A 20,764-nucleotide genomic window follows, 5' to 3' on the forward strand; every position below is an offset into this window, starting at 1 on the left:
CTTAACACCAGGTTACTGGCTGCTCATTGAACATCTGAGGAATCCCTTTCCCAGCAGTTCAATCAAACATTTTCCATCGATTGAGGAAGAGAATTCCCATCACTGACCACTTCTCAATGCCAACTGCCGATGGGCAATTAATGCCAACCAGAATGGGTAAGCAATGGGAACTAGGAATCCTGACTGGGGATGATTTCTGAATGCTAACTAGCGATGGTTATTCAATGCTAACTAGGAGTGGTTAATCAGTATTAACCAAGGATGATCAATTAAGGCTGACCAGGCCTGGTTACTCAATGCCAGCCTTGCCCAGCGATCCCGGCGCTCGGAGAATGACTGGGGAATAAATCCCTCACCTGGCGGAAATAGGCTTCCTTTTCCTCGGGAGTCTCCGGTTTCCTTTCCCCGACGTACATCACCTGGAAATCGACACTGACCTTCTGACAGTCCTCCTCCAACAAGTCCAGCATCACTGCAACATGGAGAGGGGCAAAGTTTTCAGACGCCAGCTGACCCCAAACACACCTTCACCCCCCCCGCCCCGAGCAGAGTTACAGACCAGAATGCCAACCGGGTATGGCGGGTGTGGTAGGGAGAGGTGAGAGGAGGGGACAAGCTCGGGGGTGGCAGAGTAATTGAGGGGCTCTTCGACACTGGGAGCTGCACAATCTGAGGCAGACAGCCCATGGCCAATCGCTGTCACTGAATGCCCTCCCCCAGCAATCCACCCCCACCCCCTTACCCCGCCGCTGAGGTTCCAGGTGGCTGCTCCACTCCTTCAGCCTCACAGGGCAATGGGGAGGGGACAAGAAATGGGTCATACCCTATGGGTATGGCACTCAAACACCGAGAGCCAATAGAAAGGCAGTTTAAGGGGAGTGGGTTTTCCAGTTCATGTTGGGGAGAGATTTTCAGGATTATAAAGCAGGATATTTGGGAGGCTCCCAACAAGAAATTTTCCCAGAATAAGTCAGGGACTGAGGGTTCCGGGGCTGGGGCCCGAAAAGATTCCGATTGGATGTTTCCTGCCACCAGTTGATGGATACCTGGCCTGGAATGTCCCGCCTCTGAGAGTTTACAGTCAGCGCCTGGTGCTGGTCCAGGACTTGTCCTCCTCCCGGGACCTGCAATGAAAAATCAGTCTCATGGGAACTGGAGGTTGGAGGAACAGCCCTGGGGAATGAGTGGCTCATCCTGCTCTGTCTGGGCTCCTCACAGCACCGGGTCGGGCATTTAATTGCTGGGCACAGATGCAAGAGACAATGCAGGAGTGAAGAAGTGAGAGAGAGAGAGTGAGAGAGAGTGAGAGAGAGAAAGGGGAGAGGGAGAGAGACAGATGGAAACACAGAGACGGAAAGACGCTGACAGTGTGAGAGATAGGGAATCAGAGAGAGAGAGAAAGAGAGAGAGAGGAAGAGGGAGAGAGAGAAAACAGAGCAAAACATCGAGATAAATTTAAAGAGAAATGGAGATAGATTGGGAGAAAAAGTGAGAGAGAGAGAAAGAGGGATAGAGAGAGTGAGACAGACAGATAGACCAAGAGAGAGACAGAGACAGTGTTCAGTACAATCCATGAATCTTGTGATCAAAGACAGTTTTCATCAGACTCACAGTCTGTCTGGAGTCAGTCATTGTGAAACTGTCCCGTCAGATAGTAAAAGCATCCCGAAATTTTGATGTAGGTTTCCTGGAACTTAGCTTAATGTAAATATCTTTTGTGTCATTTAAGGTGCTGTAAATCTCATTCCAAGCAGAGCAATGGGCTTCATTTCGAGTGGAATTGAATTCTAAGGTGGAGACATTACATTAAACATCATTAGAATCTTGGTTCGAGCACACTCGGAGCACTGCACACAGTTCCAGTCTCCATATCCCTCAGTTGGACCACACTCGGAGCACTGTACACAGTTCCAGTCTCCATATCCCTCAGTTAGACCACACTCGGAGCACTGCACACAGTTCCAGTCTCCATTTCCCTCAGTTAGACCACACTCGGAGCACTGCACACAGTCCCAGTCTCCATATCCCTCAGTTAGACCACACTTGGAGAGGTGAATCAGGGTAGGAGGATGATTGTGTGGAATATAAACACCAATGTGGACAAGTTGGGCTGATTCTCCTGCTCCTGTTCTGCAAATTCCACATCCACAATTCAGCTCCACAGTGTCAGAATCAAACCCTCCTGGTATCACAGACTCTCTCCCCCTCCAACAACCCCGCCTGTGTTATGTCCCCTTACTAGAAGGACACAGAGTTCCCCACTGCTGACAGCTCTATCACAAGCCCTGACTGCCCAGGCTGTTCTGAACTGGTAAATCAGAGGAAGATTGGAGAGGATCGGAGGCAGTCTGTCCTCGGAGGAAGATCACAGTTGAGACTGAGCGAGTCTCAGGGAGTGAGTGTGTTTCAGGAGTCACATTGGGTGAAAGGTCTGATTGACACTGGTTCAGCCCCAACTGGAGTATTGTGGTGGATGCAGATTCAATCGAGGATTTAGAATCAAATTGGATGAATTTCATGGAGGGTAAACACGTTTGCAGGACTGCAGCGAATGGGTGGTGGTTGTTGAATTTGTTGGCTTTTCTCTATTGAGATTGTTGTCGAATTTTTTGGTGTTTTTCTATTGTTTAAGTTGTTGTTGAATTTATTGGTGTTTTTCTACTGCTGAATTTGTTGTTGAACTGTGTATTTTTCTCCTGCAGAAGTTGCTGTTGAATTTGTCACTGCTTTTCTCTTCAAGTTGTTGTTGAATTTGTTGGTATTTTTTATCCTGCAGAGGTTGTTGTTGAATTTGTCGGTGTTTCTTTTCTACTGCAGAGGTTGTTGTTGAATTTGTTGGTGGATTTCTCTTGCTGAAGTTGTTCAATTTGTCAGTGTTTTTTCTTGCTGAAGTTCTTGCTGAATTTGTTGGTGTTTTGCTCATGCTGAAGTTGTTGTGGAAGTTGTTGGTATTTTTCTTGCTGAAGTTCTTGTTGAATTTGTTGATGTTTTGCAGAAGTTGTTGTTGAATTTGTCGGTTATTTTCTCCTGCTGAAGCTGTTGAACTTGATGGTGTTTTCCTCTTGCTGAAGTTGTTGTTCAATATGTTGGTGCATTTTTCTCCTGCGGAAGTTGTTGTTGAATTTGTTGGTATTTTTTCTCCTGTGGACGTTGTTGTTGAATTTATTGGTGTTTTTTCTTGCTAAAGTTCTTGCTAAAATTGTTGGTGTTTTGCTGAAGTTGTTGTTGGATTGGTCAGTGTTTCTCTTCCTGAAGTTGTTGTTGAAATTGTGTGTTTTTCTCTTGCTGAAGTTGTTGTTGGATTTGTTGGAGCTTTTACTCTTGCTGAAGTTGTTGTTGAATTTATTGGTGTATTTCTCTCCTGCAGAAGTTGCTGTTGAATTTGTTGGTGTGTTTCTCTTGAAGTTGTTGTTAAATTTGTTGGTATTTTATCCTGCAGAGGTTGTTGTTGAATTTTGTGATTTTTTTTCGACTGCAGAGGTTGTTGTTGAATTTGTCGGTGTTTTCCTCTTGCTGAAAATGTTGAATTTTCAGTGTTTTTCTCTTGCTGAAGTTGTTGTCGAATTTGTTGGTTTTTTTATCCTGCTGAAGTTGTTGAAATTGTTGGTGTTTTCCTCTTGCTGCTTTTGTTGTTGGATTTGTTGGTGTATTTTTCTCCTGTTGAAGTTGTTGTTGAATTTTTTGATGTTTCTGAAACCTGAGATTGTTGTTGAATTTGTTGGTGTTTTTCTACTGCTGAAGTTGTTGTTGAACTTGTTGGTGTTTTTCCCATGCTGAAGTTGTTTTTGAATTTGTTGGTGTTTCGCCCTTGCAGATGTTGTTGAATTTGTTGGTGCTTTTCTATCCCCAAGGTTGCTGTTGAATTTGTTGGTGTTTTTCTCTTGCTGAAGTTGTTGAATTTGTTGGTGGTTTTCTCTTGAAGTTGGTGTTGAATTTGTCGGTGTTTTTCTCTTGCTGAAGTTGTTGTTGAATTTGTCATTGTTTTTCTCTTGCTGAAGTTGTTGTTGAATTTGTCAGTGCTTTTCTCTTGAAGTTGTTGCTGAATTTGTTGGTGCTTTTCTCTTGCTGAAGTTGTAGTTGGATTTGTTGGAGCTTTTACTCTTGCTGAAGTTGTTGTTGAATTTGTTGGTGTATTTTTCTCCTGCTGAAGTTGTTGTTGAATTTTTTGGTGTTTTTCTATCCTGCAGAGGATGTTGTTGAATTTGTTGGTGTATTTCCACTGCTGAAGTTGTTGTTGAAATTGTTGGTGTTTTTCCCATGCTTAAGTTGTTTTTGAATTTGTTGGTGCTTCACCCTTGCAGATGTTTCGAGATACAGCACTGAAACAGGCCCTTCGGCCCACCGAGTCTGTGCCAACCATTAACCACCCATTTATACTAATCCTACACTAATCCCATATTCCTACCACATCCTCATCTGTCCCTATACTCCCCTACCACCTACCTATACTAGGGGCAATTTATAATGGCCAATTTACCTATCAACCTGCAAGTCTTTTGGCTGTGGGAGGAAACCGGAGCACCCGGAGGAAACCCACGCAGACACAGGGAGAACTTGCAAACTCCACACAGGCAGTACCCAGAATTGAACCCGAGTCGCTGGAGCTGTGAGGCTGCGGTGCTAACCACTGCTGAATTTGTCAGTGTTTTTCTCTTGCTGAAGTTGCTGTTGAATTTGTTGGTACTTTTCTCTTGACGTTGTTGTTGAATTTGTTGGTATTTATTACCCTGCAGAGTTTGTTGTTGAATTTGTTGGTGTTTTTGCCTTGCTGAAGTTCTTGCTGAACTTGTTGGTGTTTTGCTGAAGTTGTTGTTGGATTTGTGGGTGTTTTTCTCGCTGAAGTTGTTGTTGAGTTTGTTGGTGTATTTCTCTCCTGCAGAAGTTGCTGTTAAATTTGTTGGTATTTTATCCTGCAGAGGTTGTTGTTGAATTTTGTGATTTTTTTTCGACTGCAGAGGTTGTTGTTGAATTTGTCGGTGTTTTTGTCTTGCTGAAAATGGTGAATTTTCGGTGTTTTTCTCTTGCTGAAGTTGTTGTTGAATTTGTCACTGTTTTTCTCTTGCTGAAGTTGTTGTTGAATTTGCTGGTGTATTTTTCAACTGCAGACGTTGCTGTTGAATTTGTTGGTGCTTTTCTCTTGAAGTTGTTGATTTTTTTGGTGTTTTTTTTCTACTGCAGAGGTTGCTGTTGAATTTGTTGGTGCTTTTCTCTAGAAGTTGATGTTGAATTTGTTGGTATTTGATACCCTGCAGAGTTTGTTGTTGAATCTTTTGATGTTTTTTTACTACTGCAGAGGTTGATGTTGAATTTGTTGGTGTATTTCTCTCCTGCAGAAGTTGCTGTTGAATTTGTTGGTGCTTTTCTCTTGAAGTAATTGTTAAATTTGTTGGTATTTTATCCTGCAGAGGTGGTTGTTGAATTTTGTGATTTTTTTAACGACTGCAGATGTTGTTGTTGAATTTGTTGGTGTTTTCCTCTTGCTGAAATTGTTGTTGAATAGGTTGGAGTTTTTCCTCTTGCTGAAGTTGTTGTTGAATTTGCTGGTGTATTTTTCTCATGCAGTTGTTGTTGAATTTGTTGGCTTTTCTCTCCTGACATTGTTATTGAATTTGTCGGTATTTATTTCTCCTGCGGAGATTGTTGTTGAATTTGTTGTTATTTTTCTCTCCTGCAGAGGGAGTTGTTGAATTTGTTGCTGTTTTTCCCTTGCAGATGTTGAATTTTTTGGTGTTTTTCTCTCTCCAAGATTGTTGTTGAATTTGTTGGAGTTTTTCTGTTGCTGAAGTTGTTGTTGAATTTGTTGGTGCTTTTACTCTTGCAGAAGTTGTAGTTGGATTTGTTGGAGTTTTTACTCTAGCTGTTTTTGTTGTTGGATTTGTTGGTGCTTCTCCTGCTGAAGTTGCGATTGAATTTGTCGGTGTTTCTTGCTGAAGTTGGTGAATTTGTCAGTGTTTCACTCTTGCTGAAGTTGTTGTTGAATTTGTTGGTGCTTTTTCTTGCTGAGGTTTTTGTTGAATTTGTCAGTTTTCCTCTTGAAGTTGTTGTTGACTTGGTTGGTGAGTCTCCTGCTGAAGTATTTGTGGAATTTGTCAGTGTTTCTCGAAGTTGTTGTTGAATTTGTCAGTGTTTTTCTCTTGCTGAAGTTGTTGTTGAATTTGTCAGTGTTTTTCTCTAGAAGTTGTTGTTGAATTTGTTGGTGTTTTTACTCTTGCTGAAGTTGTAGTTGGATTTGTTGGAGTTTTTACTCTTGCTGAAGTTGTTGTTTTATTTGTTGCTGTATTTTTCTCCTGCAGAAGTTGTTGTTGAATTTTTTGGTGTTTCTCACTCCTGAGATTGTTGTTGAATTTGTTGGTGTTTTTCCCTTGCTGAAGTTGTTGAATTTGTTGGTGCTTTTCTATCCTGCAGAGGATGTTGTTGAACTTGTTGGTGTTTTTCTGCTGCTGAAGTTGTTGTTGAACTTGGTGTTTTTCCCATGCTGAAGTTGTTTTTGAATTTGTTGGTGTTTCACCCTTGCAGATGTTGTTGAATTTGTCAGTGTTTTTCTCTTGCTGAAGTTGCTGTTGAATTTGTTGGTGCTTTTCTCTTGAAGTTGTTGTTGAATTTGTTGGTATTTGTTAGCCTGCGGAGTTTGTTGTTGAATTTTTTGGTGTTTTTTTCTACTGCAGCGGTTGCTGTTGAATTTGTTGGTGTTTTTCCTTTGCTGATGTTGTTGAATTTGTTGGTGCTTTTCTATCCCCAAGGTTGTTGTTGAATTTGTCAGTGTTTTTCTCTTGCTGAAGTTGTTGAATTTGTCGGTGTTTTTCTCTTGAAGTTGGTGTGAATTTGTCAGTGTGTTTCTCTTGAAGTTGTTATTGAATTTGTCAGTGTTTTTCTCTTGCTGAAGTTGTTGTTGAATTTGTCGTTTTTTTTCTCCTGCTGAAGCTGTTGAACATGATGGTGTTTTCCACTTGCTGAAGTTGTTGTTCAATATGTTGGAGTTTTTCCTCTTGCTGAAGTTCTTGTTGAATTTATCGGTGCATTTTTCTCCTGCGGTGGTTGTTGTTGAATTTGTTGGTGTTTTTTCTCCTGTGGACGTTGTTGTTGAATTTGTTGGTGTTTTTTCTCCTGCTTAAGTTGTTGTTGAATTTATTGGTGTTTTTTCTTGCTAAAGTTCTTGCTGAACTTGTTGGTGTTTTGCTGAAGTTGTTGTTGGATTGGTCGGTGTTTCTCTTGCTGAAGTTGTTGTTGAATTTGTTGGTGTTTTCCTCTTGCTGAAGGTGTTGTTGAATTTGCTGGTGTATTTTTCTCATGCAGTTATTGTTGAATTTGTTGGCTTTTCTCTCCTGACATTGTTATTGAATTTGTCGGTATTTATTTCTCCTGCGGAGATTGTTGTTGAATTTGTTGTTATTTTTCTCTCCTGCAGAGGGTGTTGTTGAATTTGTTGCTGTTTTTCCCTTGCAGATGTTGAATTTTTTGGTGCTTTCCTATCCACAAGGTTGTTGTTGAATTTGTTGGAGTTATTCTGTTGCTGAAGTTGTTGTTGAATTTGTTGGTGCTTTTACTCTTGCAGAAGTTGTTGGATTTGTTGGAGTTCTTACTCTTGCTGAAGTTGTTCTTGAACTTATCGGTGTTTTTCTCTTGCTGAAGTTGCAGTTGGAATTGTTGGAGTTTTTACTCTTGCAATTTTTGTTGTTGGATCTGTTGGTGTTTTTCTACTGCTGAAGTTGTTTTTGAATTTGTTGGTGTTTCGCCCTTGTAGATGTTGTTGAATTTGTCAGTGTTTTTCTCTTGCTGAAGTTGCTGTTGAATTTGTTGGTGCTTTTCTCTTGAAGTTGTTGTTGAATTTGTTGGTGTTTGTTACCCTGCAGAGTTTGTTGTTGAATGTTCTGGTGTTTTTTTCTACTGCAAAGGTTGTTGTTGCATTTTTTGGTGCTTTTCCCTGGCCGATGTTGTTGAATTTGTTGGTGCTTTTCTATCCCCAAGGTTGTTGTTGAATTTGTTGGTATTTTTCTCTTGAAGTTGTTGAATTTGTTGCTGTTTTTCTCTTGCTGAAGTTGTTGTTGAATTTGTTGGTGTTTTGCTCTGGCTGTAGTTGTTGAATTTGTTGGTGCTTCTCCTGCTGAAGTTGCTGTTGAATTTGCCGGTGTTTCTTGCTGAAGTTGGTGAATTTGTCAGTGTTTCTCTCTTGCTGAAGTTGTTGCTGAATTTGTTGGTGTTTTTTCTTGCCGAAGTTGTTGTTGAATTTGTTGGTGTTTCTTGCATGAAGTTGGTGAATTTGTCAGTGTTTCTCTCTTGCTGAAGTTGTTGTTGAATTTGTTGGTGTTTTTTCTTGGAGGTTTTTGTTGAATTTGTCAGTGTTTCTCTTGAAGTTGTTGAATTTGTCAGTGTTTTTCTCTAGAAGTTGTTGTTGAATTTGTTGGTGTTTTTCCCTTACTGAAGTTGTTGTTGGATTTGTTGGAGTTTTTACACTTGCTGAAGTTGTTGTTGGATTTGTTGGAGTATTTTTCTACTGCAGCGGTTGCTGTTGAATTTGTTGGTGTTTTTCCCTTGCCGATGTTGTTGAATTTGTTAGTTTTCTCTTGCTGAAGTTGTTGTTGAATTTGTTGGTGTTTTGCTGAAGTTGTTGTTGAATTTGTCGCAGTTTTTTCCTTGAAGTTGTTGTTGAATTTTTTGGTGTTTCTTGCTCCTCAGATTGTTGTTGAATTTGTTGGTGTTTTTCTCTTGCTGAAGTTGTTGTTGCATTTGTCGGTGTTTTTCTCTGGCTGAAGTTGTTGAATTTGTCAGTGTTTCGCTATTGCTGAAGTTGTTGTTGAATTTTTTGGTGTCTTTTCTTGCTGAGGTTTTTGTTGAATTTGTCAGTGTTTCTCTTGAAGTTGTTGTTGAATTTGTCAGTGTTTTCCTCTTGCTGAAGTTGTTGTTGAATTTGTTAGTGTATTTTTCTCCTGCAGAGTTTTTTGTTGAATTTGTTGGTGTTTTTCTCACTGAAGTGTTGAGTTTGTAGGTGTTCCTCTTGCTGAAGTTGTTCTTGAATTTGTTGGGGATTTGCTGAAGTTGTTGTTGAATTTGTCAGTGTTTTTCTCTTGAAGTTGTTGTTGAATTTGTTGGTGTTTTGCTGAAGTTGTTGTTGAATTTGTTGGAGTTTTTTCCTTGAAGTTGTTGAATTTTTTGCTGTTTCTTGCTCCTGAGATTGTGGTTGAATTTGTTGGTGTTTTTCTCTTGCTGAAGTTGTTGTTGAATTCCTCAGTGTTTTTCCCTTGAAGTTGTTGAATTTTTTGGTGTTTTTCTCTTGCTGAAGTTGTTGTTGAATTTGTCCGTGTTTTTCATTTGAAGTTGTTGTTGAATTTGTCGGTGCTTTTCTCTGGCTGAAGTTGTTGAATTTGTCCGTGTTTCTTGCTGAAGCTGCTGAATTTGTTGATGTTTCTCCTGCTGAAGTTGGTGTTGAATTTGTCGGTGTTTCTTGCTGAAGTTGGTGAATTTGTCAGTGTTTCTCTCTTGCTGAAGTTGTTGTTGAATTTGTTGGTGTCTTTTCATGCTGAGGTTTTTGTTGAATTTGTCGGTTTTTCTCCAGAAGTTGTTGTTGAATTTGTTGGTGTGTCTCCTGCTGAAGATTTAGTGGAATTTGTCAGTGTTTCTCTTGAAGTTGTTGTTGAATTTGTTGGTGTTTTTTTTCTCCTGCAGAGGTTGTTGTTGAATTTGTTGGTGTCTGTCTCACTGAAGTTGTTGAGTTTGTAGCTGTTCCTTTGCTGAAGTTGTTGTTGAATTTGTTGGGGTTTTGCAGAAGTTGTTGTTGAATTTGTCAGTGTTTTTCTCTTGCTGAATTTGGTGGTGTTTATCTCTTGCTGAAGTTGTTGTTGAATTTGTTGATGTTTTTTCTTGCTGAGGTTTTTGTTGAATTTGTTGGTGTTTTTTCTTGCTGAGGTTTTTGATGAATTTGTTGGTGTTTTTCTCTTGAAGTTGTTGTGGTATATGTCGGTGTTTCTCCTGCAGAAGTTGCTGTTGAATTTGTTGGTGTTTTTCCCTTACTGATGTTGTTGTTGAACTTGTTGTTTTTTTTCTCTTGCTGAAGTTGTTGTTGAATTTGTTGGAGTTTTTCTCTTGCTGAAGTTGTTGTTGAATTTGTCAGTGTTTTTCCCTTACTGAAATTGTTGTTGAACTTGTTGGTTTTTTTCTCTTGCTGAAGTAGTTCGTGAATTTGTTTGTGTTTTGCTGAAGTTGTTGTTGAATTTTCTGGTGTTTCTTGCTCCTGAGATTGTTGTTGAATTTGTCAGTGTTTTTCTCTTGCTGAAGTTGTTGTTGAATTTGTTGGTGTTTTTCTCTTGCTGAAGTTGTTGTTGAATTTGTTGGTGTTTTTCTCTTGAAGTTATTTGTTGAGTTGGTAGCTGTTCCTTTGCTGAAGTTGTTCTTGAATTTGTCAGTGTTTTTCTCTTGAAGTTGTGGTTGAATTTGTTGGTGTTTGTCTCTTGTTGAATTTGTTGGTGTTTATCCCTTGCTGAAGTTGTTGTTGAATTTGTTGGTGTTTTTTCTTGCTGAGGTTTTTGTTGAATTTGTTGGTGTTTTTTCTTGCTGAGGTTTTTGATGAATTTGTTGGTGTTTTTCTCTTGAAGTTGTTGTGGTATTTGTCGGTGTTTCTCCTGCAGAAGTTGCTGTTAAATTTGTTGGTGTTTTTCCCTTACTGAAATTGTTGTTGAACTTGTTGGTTTTCTTCTCTTGCTGAAGTTGTTGAATTTATTGGTGCTTTTCTCTTGACGTTGTTGTTGAATTTGTTGCTATTTGTTACCCTGCAGAGTTTGTTGTTGAATTTGTTGGTGTTTTTTCTTTGCTGAAGTTCTTGCTGAACTTGTTGGTGTTTTGCTGAAGTTGTTGTTGAATTTGTTGGAGTTTTTACTCTTGCTGAAGTTGTTGTTGGATTTGTGGGTGTTTTTCTCGCTGAAGTTGTTGTTGAGTTTGTTGGTGTATTTCTCTCCTGCAGAAGTTCCTGTTGAATTTGTTGGTGTTTTTCTCTTGAAGTTGTTGTGGTATTTGTCGGTGTTTCTCCTGCAGAAGTTGCTGTTAAATTTGTTGGTGTTTTTCCCTTACTGAAATTGTTGTTGAACTTGTTGGTTTTTTTCTCTTGCTGAAGTTGTTGTTGAATTTGTCAGTGTTTTTCTCTTGAAGTTGTTGTTGAACTTGTTGGTTATTTTCTCTTGCTGAAGTTGCTGTTGAATTTTTTGGTGTTTCTTGCCACTGCAGAGGTTGTTGTTGAATTTGTTGGTGTTTTTCTTTTGCTGAAGTTGTTGTTGAATTTGTCAGTGTTTTTCTCTCACTGAAATTGTTGTTGAACTTGTTGGTTTTTTTCTCTTGCTGAAGTTGTTCGTAAATTTGTTGGTGTTTTGCTGAAGTTGTTGTTGAATTTTCTGGTGTTTCTTGCTCCTGAGATTGTTGTTGAATTTGTCAGTGTTTTTCTCTTGCTGAAGTTGTTGTTGAATTTGTTGGTGTTTTTCTCTTGCTGAAGTTGTTGTTGAATTTGTTGGTGTTTTTCTCTTGAAGTTATTTGTTGAGTTGGTAGCTGTTCCTTTGCTGAAGTTGTTCTTGAATTTGTCAGTGTTTTTCTCTTGAAGTTGTGGTTGAATTTGTTGGTGTTTGTCTCTTGTTGAATTTGTTGGTGTTTATCCCTTGCTGAAGTTGTTGTTGAATTTGTTGGTGTTTTTTCTTGCTGAGGTTTTTGTTGAATTTGTTGGTGTTTTTTCTTGCTGAGGTTTTTGATGAATTTGTTGGTGTTTTTCTCTTGAAGTTGTTGTGGTATTTGTCGGTGTTTCTCCTGCAGAAGTTGCTGTTAAATTTGTTGGTGTTTTTCCCTTACTGAAATTGTTGTTGAACTTGTTGGTTTTCTTCTCTTGCTGAAGTTGTTGAATTTATTGGTGCTTTTCTCTTGACGTTGTTGTTGAATTTGTTGCTATTTGTTACCCTGCAGAGTTTGTTGTTGAATTTGTTGGTGTTTTTTCTTTGCTGAAGTTCTTGCTGAACTTGTTGGTGTTTTGCTGAAGTTGTTGTTGAATTTGTTGGAGTTTTTACTCTTGCTGAAGTTGTTGTTGGATTTGTGGGTGTTTTTCTCGCTGAAGTTGTTGTTGAGTTTGTTGGTGTATTTCTCTCCTGCAGAAGTTCCTGTTGAATTTGTTGGTGTTTTTCTCTTGAAGTTGTTGTGGTATTTGTCGGTGTTTCTCCTGCAGAAGTTGCTGTTAAATTTGTTGGTGTTTTTCCCTTACTGAAATTGTTGTTGAACTTGTTGGTTTTTTTCTCTTGCTGAAGTTGTTGTTGAATTTGTCAGTGTTTTTCTCTTGAAGTTGTTGTTGAACTTGTTGGTTATTTTCTCTTGCTGAAGTTGCTGTTGAATTTTTTGGTGTTTCTTGCCACTGCAGAGGTTGTTGTTGAATTTGTTGGTGTTTTTCTTTTGCTGAAGTTGTTGTTGAATTTGTCAGTGTTTTTCTCTCACTGAAATTGTTGTTGAACTTGTTGGTTTTTTTCTCTTGCTGAAGTTGTTCGTAAATTTGTTGGTGTTTTGCTGAAGTTGTTGTTGAATTTGTCAGTGTTTTTCTTTTGAGGTTGTTGTTGAATTTGTTGGTGTTTTTCTCTTGCTGAAGTTGTTGTTGAATTTGTCGGTGTTTTTCTCTGGCTGAAGTTGTTGAATTCATCGGTTTTTCTTGCTGAAGATGGTGAATTTGTCAGTGTCTTGTTTGTGTTTTTCTCTTGCTGAAGTTGTTCTTGAATTTATTGGTGTCTTTTCTTGCTGAGGTTTTTGTTGAATTTGTCGGTTTTTCTCTTGAAGTTGTTGTTGAATTTGTTGGTGTTTTTACTCTTGCTGAAGTTGTTCTTGAACTTATTGGTGTTTTTCTCTTGCGGAAGTTGTTGTTGAATTTGTTGGTGTATTTTTCTCCTGCTGAAGTTGTTGTTGAATTTTTTGGTGTTTTTCTATCCTGCAGAGGATGTTGTTGAATTTGTTGGTGTTTTTCGACTGCTGAAGTTGTTGTTGAACTTGTTGGTGTTTTTCCCTTACTGATGTTGTTGTTGAACTTGTTGGTGCTTCACCCTTGCAGATGTTGTTGAATTTATTGGTGCTTTTCTCTTGACGTTGTTGTTGAATTTGTTGCTATTTGTTACCCTGCAGAGTTTGTTGTTGAATTTGTTGGTGTTTTTCTCTTGCTGTAGTCGTTGTTGAATTTGTCGGTGTTTGTCTCTTGCTGAAGTTTTTGTTGGATTTTGTGGTGTTTCTTTCTCCTGAGATTGTTGTTGAATTTGTTTGTGTTTTTCTCTTGCTGAAGTTGTTGTTGAATTTGTCAGTGTTTTTCATTTGAAGTTGTTGTTGAATTTGTTGGTGTTTTTCTCTTGCTGAAGTTGTTGTTGAAATTGTCAGTGTTTTTCTCTGGCTGAAGTTGTTGAATTCATCGGTTTTTCTTGCTGAAGATGGTGAATTTGTCAGTGTTTCTCTCTTGCTGAAGTTGTTCTTGAATTTATTGGTGTCTTTTCTTGCTGAGGTTTTTGTTGAATTTGTCGGTTTTTCTCTTGAAGTTGTTGTTGAATTTGTTGGTGTGTCTCCTGCTGAAGATTTTGTGGAATTTGCCAGTGTTTCTTTTGAAGTTGTTGCTGAATTTGTTGGTGTTTTTACTCTTGCTGAAGTTGTTCTTGAACTTATTGGTGTTTTTCTCTTGCTGAAGTTGTTGTTGCATTTGTTGGTGTATTTTTCTCCTGCTGAAGTTGTTGTTGAATTTTTTGGTGTTTTTCTATCCTGCAGAGGATGTTGTTGAATTTGTTGGTGTTTTTCTACTGCTGAAGTTGTTGTTGAATTTGTTGGTGTTTTTCCCTTACTGAAGTTGTTGTTGAACTTGTTGGTTTTTTTCTCTTGTTGAAGTTGTTTGTTAATTTGTTGGTGTTTTGCTGAAGTTGTTGTTGAATTTTGTGGTGTTTCTTTCTCCTGAGATTGTTGTTGAATTTGTTTGTGTTTTTCTCTTGCTGAAGTTGTTGTTGAATTTGTCAGTGTTTTTCATTTGAAGTTGTTGTTGAATTTGTCGGTGTTTTTCTCTGGCTGAAGTTGTTGTTGAATTCATCGGTTTTTCTTGCTGAAGATGGTGAATTTGTCAGTGTTTCTCTCTTGCTGAAGTTGTTCTTGAATTTATTAGTGTCTTTTCTTGCTGAGGTTTTTGTTGAATTTGTCGGTTTTTCTCTTGAAGTTGTTGTTGAATTTGTTGGTGTGTCTCCTGCTGAAGATTTTGTGGAATTTGCCAGTGTTTCTTTTGAAGTTGTTGCTGAATTTGTTGGTGTTTTTCTCTTGCTGAAGTTGTTGTTGCATTTGTTGGTGTATTTTTCTCCTGCTGAAGTTGTTGTTGTATTTTTTGGTGTTTTTCTATCCTGCAGAGGATGTTGTTGAATTTGTTGGTGTTTTTCTACTGCTGAATTTGTTGTTGAACTTGTTGGTGCTTCACCCTTGCAGATGTTGTTGAATTTGTCAGTGTTTTTCACTTGCTGAAGTTGCTGTTGAATTTGTTGGTATTTGTTACCCTGCAGAGTTTGTTGTTGAATTTGTCGGTGTTTTTGCCTTGCTGAAGTTCTTGCTGAACTTGTTGGTGTTTTGCTGAAGTTGTTGTTGAATTTGTTGGAGTTTTTACTCTTGCTGAAGTTGTTGTTGGATTTGTCAGTGTTTTTCTCGCTGAAGTTGTTGTTGAATTTGTTGGTGTATTTATCTCCTGCAGAAGTTGCTGTTGAATTTGTTGGTGCTTTTCTGTTGATGTTGTTGTTAAATTTGTTGGTATTTTATCCTGCAGAGGTTGTTGTTGAATTTTGTGATTTTTCTTCAACTGCAGAGGTTGTTGTTGAGTTTGTCGGTGTTTTTGTCTTGCTGAAAATGTTGAATTTGTCAGTGTTTTTCTCTTGCTGAAGTTGTCGTTGAATTTGTCAGTGTTTTTCTCTTGCTGAAGTTGTAGTTGGATTTGTTGGAGTTTTTACTCATGCTGTTTTTGTTGTTGGATTTGTTGGTGTTTTTCTACTGCTGAAGTTGTTTTTGAACTTGTTGGTGCTTCACCCTTGCAGATGTTGTTGAATTTGTCAGTGTTTTTCATTTGAAGTTGTTGTTGAATTTGTTGCTATTTGTTACCCTGCAGAGTTTGTTGTTGAATTTGTTGGTGTTTTTCTCTTGCTGTAGTCGTTGTTGAATTTGTCGGTGTTTGTCTCTTGCTGAAGTTTTTGTTGGATTTTGTGGTGTTTCTTTCTCCTGAGATTGTTGTTGAATTTGTTTGTGTTTTTCTCTTGCTGAAGTTGTTGTTGAATTTGTCAGTGTTTTTCATTTGAAGTTGTTGTTGAATTTGTTGCTATTTGTTACCCTGCAGAGTTTGTTGTTGAAATTGTTTGTGTTTTTCTCTTGCTGTAGTCGTTGTTGAATTTGTCGGTGTTTGTCTCTTGCTGAAGTTTTTGTTGGATTTTGTGGTGTTTCTTTCTCCTGAGATTGCTGTTGAAGTTGTTCGTGTTTTTCTCTTGCTGAAGTTGTTGCTGAATTTGTCAGTGTTTTTCATTTGAAGTTGTTGTTGAATTTGTTGCTATTTGTTCCCCTGCAGAGTTTGTTGTTGAATTTGTTGGTGTTTTTCTCTTGCTGTAGTCGTTGTTGAATTTGTCGGTGTTTGTCTCTTGCTGAAGTTTTTGTTGGATTTTGTGGTGTTTCTTTCTCCTGAGATTGTTGTTGAATTTGTTTGTGTTTTTCTCTTGCTGAAGTTGTTGTTGAATTTGTCAGTGTTTTTCATTTGAAGTTGTTGTTGAATTTGTTGCTATTTGTTCCCCTGCAGAGTTTGTTGTTGAATTTGTTGGTGTTTTTCTCTTGCTGTAGTCGTTGTTGAATTTGTCGGTGTTTGTCTCTTGCTGAAGTTTTTGTTGGATTTTGTGGTGTTTCTTTCTCCTGAGATTGTTGTTGAATTTGTTTGTGTTTTTCTCTTGCTGAAGTTGTTGTTGAATTTGTCAGTGTTTTTCATTTGAAGTTGTTGTTGAATTTGTTGCTATTTGTTACCCTGCAGAGTTTGTTGTTGAATTTGTTGGTGTTTTTCTCTTGCTGTAGTCGTTGTTGAATTTGTCGGTGTTTGTCTCTTGCTGAAGTTGTTGTTGGATTTTGTGGTGTTTCTTTCTCCTGAGATTGTTGTTGAATTTGTTTGTGTTTTTCTCTTGCTGAAGTTGTTGTTGAATTTGTCAGTGTTTTTCATTTGAAGTTGTTGTTGAATTTGTTGCTATTTGTTACCCTGCAGAGTTTGTTGTTGAATTTGTTGGTGTTTTTCTCTTGCTGTAGTCGTTGTTGAATTTGTCGGTGTTTGTCTCTTGCTGAAGTTTTTGTTGGATTTTGTGGTGTTTCTTTCTCCTGAGATTGTTGTTGAATTTGTTTGTGTTTTTCTCTTGCTGAAGTTGTTGTTGAATTTGTCAGTGTTTTTCATTTGAAGTTGTTGTTGAATTTGTTGCTATTTGTTACCCTGCAGAGTTTGTTGTTGAATTTGTTGGTGTTTTTATCTTGCTGTAGTCGTTGTTGAATTTGTCGGTGTTTGTCTCTTGCTGAAGTTTTTGTTGGATTTTGTGGTGTTTCTTTCTCCTGAGATTGTTGTTGAATTTGTTTGTGTTTTTCTCTTGCTGAAGTTGTTGTTGAATTTGTCAGTGTTTTTCATTTGACGTTGTTGTTGAATTTGTCGGTGTTTTTCTCTGGCTGAAGTTGTTGAATTCATCGGTTTTTCTTGCTGAAGATGGTGAATTTGTCAGTGTTTCTCTCTTGCTGAAGTTGTTCTTGAATTTATTGGTGTCTTTTCTTGCTGAGGTTTTTTGTTGAATTTGTCGGTTTTTCTCTTGAAGTTGTTGTTGAATTTGTTGGTGTGTCTCCTGCTGAAGATTTTGTGGAATTTGCCAGTGTTTCTTTTGAAGTTGTTGCTGAATTTGTTGGTGTTTTTACTCTTGCTGAAGTTGTTCTTGAACTTATTGGTGTTTTTCTCTTGCGGAAGTTGTTGTTGAATTTGTTGGTGTATTTTTCTCCTGCTGAAGTTGTTGTTGAATTTTTTGGTGTTTTTCTATCCTGCAGAGGATGTTGTTGAATTTGTTGGTGTTTTTCGACTGCTGAAGTTGTTGTTGAACTTGTTGGTGTTTTTCCCTTACTGATGTTGTTGTTGAACTTGTTGGTGCTTCACCCTTGCAGATGTTGTTGAATTTATTGGTGCTTTTCTCTTGACGTTGTTGTTGAATTTGTTGCTATTTGTTACCCTGCAGAGTTTGTTGTTGAATTTGTTGGTGTTTTTTCTTTGCTGAAGTTCTTGCTGAACTTGTTGGTGTTTTGCTGAAGTTGTTGTTGAATTTGTTGGAGTTTTTACTCTTGCTGAAGTTGTTGTTGGATTTGTGGGTGTTTTTCTCGCTGAAGTTGTTGTTGAGTTTGTTGGTGTATTTCTCTCCTGCAGAAGTTGCTGTTGAATTTGTTGGTGCTTTTCTCTTGAAGTTGTTGTTAAATTTGTTGGTATTTTATCCTGCAGAGGTTGTTGTTGAATTTTGTGATTTTTTTTCGACTGCAGAGGTTGTTGTTGAATTTGTCGGTGTTTTTGTCTTGCTGAAAATGTTGAATTTTCGGTGTTTTTCTCTTGCTAAAGTTGTTGAATTTGTTGGTGTATTTCTCTTGAAGTTGGTGTTGCATTTGTCGGTGTTTTTCTCTTGCTGAAGTTGTTGTTGAATTTGTCAGTGTTTTTATCTTGCTGAAGCTGTTGTTGAATTTGTTGGTGTCTTTTCTTGCTGAGGTTTTTGTTGAATTTGTCAGTGTTTCTCTTGAAGTTGTTGTTGAATTTGTCAGTGTTTTCCTCTTGCTGAAGTTGTTGTTGAATTTGTTGGTATTTTTCTCTTGAAGTTGTTGTTGAATTTGTTGGTGTTTTTCTCACTGAAGTTGTTGAGTTTGTAGCTGTTCCTTTCCTGAAGTTGTTCTTGAATTTGTTGGGGTTTTGCTGAAGTTGTTGTTGAATTTGTCAGTGTTTTTCTCTTGAAGTTGTTCTTGAATTTGTTGGTGTTTGTCTCTTGTTGAATTTGTTGGTGATTATCTCTTGCTGAAGTTGTAGTTGGATTTGTTGGAGTTTTTACTCATGCTGTTTTTGTTGTTGGATTTGTTGGTGTTTTTCTACTGCTGAAGTTGTTTTTGAACTTGTTGGTGCTTCACCCTTGCAGATGTTGTTGAATTTGTCAGTGTTTTTCATTTGAAGTTGTTGTTGAATTTGTTGCTATTTGTTACCCTGCAGAGTTTGTTGTTGAATTTGTTGGTGTTTTTCTCTTGCTGTAGTCGTTGTTGAATTTGTCGGTGTTTGTCTCTTGCTGAAGTTTTTGTTGGATTTTGTGGTGTTTCTTTCTCCTGAGATTGTTGTTGAATTTGTTTGTGTTTTTCTCTTGCTGAAGTTGTTGTTGAATTTGTCAGTGTTTTTCATCTGAAGTTGTTGTTGAATTTGTTGCTATTTGTTACCCTGCAGAGTTTGTTGTTGAATTTGTTGGTGTTTTTCTCTTGCTGTAGTCGTTGTTGAATTTGTCGGTGTTTGTCTCTTGCTGAAGTTTTTGTTGGATTTTGTGGTGTTTCTTTCTCCTGAGATTGTTGTTGAATTTGTTTGTGTTTTTCTCTTGCTGAAGTTGTTGTTGAATTTGTCAGTGTTTTTCATTTGAAGTTGTTGTTGAATTTGTTGGTGTTTTTCTCTTGCTGAAGTTGTTGTTGAAATTGTCAGTGTTTTTCTCTGGCTGAAGTTGTTGAATTCATCGGTTTTTCTTGCTGAAGATGGTGAATTTGTCAGTGTTTCTCTCTTGCTGAAGTTGTTCTTGAATTTATTGGTGTCTTTTCTTGCTGAGGTTTTTGTTGAATTTGTCGGTTTTTCTCTTGAAGTTGTTGTTGAATTTGTTGGTGTGTCTCCTGCTGAAGATTTTGTGGAATTTGCCAGTGTTTCTTTTGAAGTTGTTGCTGAATTTGTTGGTGTTTTTACTCTTGCTGAAGTTGTTCTTGAACTTATTGGTGTTTTTCTCTTGCTGAAGTTGTTGTTGCATTTGTTGGTGTATTTTTCTCCTGCTGAAGTTGTTGTTGAATTTTTTGGTGTTTTTCTATCCTGCAGAGGATGTTGTTGAATTTGTTGGTGTTTTTCTACTGCTGAAGTTGTTGTTGAATTTGTTGGTGTTTTTCTTTTGCTGAAGTTGTTGTTGAATTTGTTGGTGTTTTTCCCTTACTGAAATTGTTGTTGAACTTGTTGGTTTTTTTCTCTTGTTGAAGTTGTTTGTTAATTTGTTGGTGTTTTGCTGAAGTTGTTGTTGAATTTTGTGGTGTTTCTTTCTCCTGAGATTGTTGTTGAATTTGTTGGTGTTTTTCTCTTGCTGAAGTTGTTGTTGAATTTGTCGGTGTTTTTATCTGGCTGAAGTTGTTGAATTCATCGGTTTTTCTTGCTGAAGATGGTGAATTTGTCAGTGTTTCTCTCTTGCTGAAGTTGTTCTTGAATTTATTGGTGTCTTTTCTTGCTGAGGTTTTTGTTGAATTTGCCAGTGTTTCTTTTGAAGTTGTTGCTGAATTTGTTGGTGTTTTTACTCTTGCTGAAGTTGTTCTTGAACTTATTGGTGTTTTTCTCTTGCTGAAGTTGTTGTTGCATTTGTTGGTGTATTTTTCTCCTGCTGAAGTTGTTGTTGAATTTTTTGGTGTTTTTCTATCCTGCAGAGGATGTTGTTGAACTTGTTGGTGTTTTTCCCTTACTGATGTTGTTGTTGAACTTGTTGGTGCTTCACCCTTGCAGATGTTGTTGAATTTGTCAGTGTTTTTCTCTTGCTGAAGTTGCTGTTGAATTTGTTGGTATTTGTTACCCTGCAGAGTTTGTTGTTGAATTTGTTGGTGTTTTTGCCTTGCTGAAGTTCTTGCTGAACTTGTTGGTGTTTTGCTGAAGTTGTTGTTGAATTTGTTGGAGTTTTTACTCTTGCTGAAGTTGTTGTAGGATTTGTCAGTGTGTTTCTCGCTGAAGTTGTTGTTGAATTTGTTGGTGTATTTATCTCCTGCAGAAGTTGCTGTTGAATTTGTTGGTGCTTTTCTGTTGATGTTGTTGTTAAATTTGTTGGTATTTTATCCTGCAGAGGTTGTTGTTGAATTTTGTGATTTTTCTTCAACTGCAGAGGTTGTTTTTGAGTTTGTCGGTGTTTTTGTCTTGCTGAAAATGTTGAATTTTCGGTGTTTTTCTCTTGCTGAAGTTGTTGAATTTGTTGGTGTATTTCTCTTGAAGTTGATGTTGAATTTGTCGGTGATTTTCTCTTGCTGAAGTTGTCGTTGAATTTGTCAGTGTTTTTCTCTTGCTGAAGTTGTAGTTGGATTTGTTGGAGTTTTTACTCATGCTGTTTTTGTTGTTGGATTTGTTGGTGTTTTTCAACTGCTGAAGTTGTTTTTGAATTTGTTGGTGTTTTGCCCTTGTAGATGTTGTTGAATTTGTCAGTGTTTTTCTCTTGCTGAATTTGCTGTTGAATTTGTTGGTGCTATTCTCTTGAAGTTGTTGTTGAATTTGTTGGTGTTTGTTACCCTGCAGAGTTTGTTGTTGAATTTTCTGGTGTTTTTTTCTACTGCAAAGGTTGTTGTTGCATTTTTTGGTGTTTTTCCCTGGCCGATGTTATTGAATTTGTTGGTGCTTTTCTATCCCCAAGGTTGTTGTTGAATTTGTTGGTATTTTTCTCTTGAAGTTGTTGTTAAATTTGTTGGTGTTTTTCTCTTGCTGAAGTTGTTGCTGAATTTGTCGATGTTTATCTCTGGCTGAAGTTGTTGAATTCG

General features: G+C 37.7%; 1 long non-coding RNA gene across 1 annotated transcript in view; it reads right to left on the reverse strand.

Moving 5' to 3' along the window:
* Window positions 1-20,764, reverse strand: part of LOC137359384 (uncharacterized) — a 35,870-nt gene that overhangs the window by 473 nt on the left and 14,633 nt on the right. The window contains exon 3 of the long non-coding RNA XR_010971539.1: window positions 357-472. This is a non-coding gene — a long non-coding RNA (uncharacterized lncRNA). The remainder of the gene's footprint in view (window positions 1-356; window positions 473-20,764) is intronic.

The sequence above is a fragment of the Heterodontus francisci genome, unplaced genomic scaffold (genome assembly GCF_036365525.1).
Source record: "Heterodontus francisci isolate sHetFra1 unplaced genomic scaffold, sHetFra1.hap1 HAP1_SCAFFOLD_234, whole genome shotgun sequence".
Lineage (NCBI taxonomy): Eukaryota > Metazoa > Chordata > Chondrichthyes > Heterodontiformes > Heterodontidae > Heterodontus > Heterodontus francisci.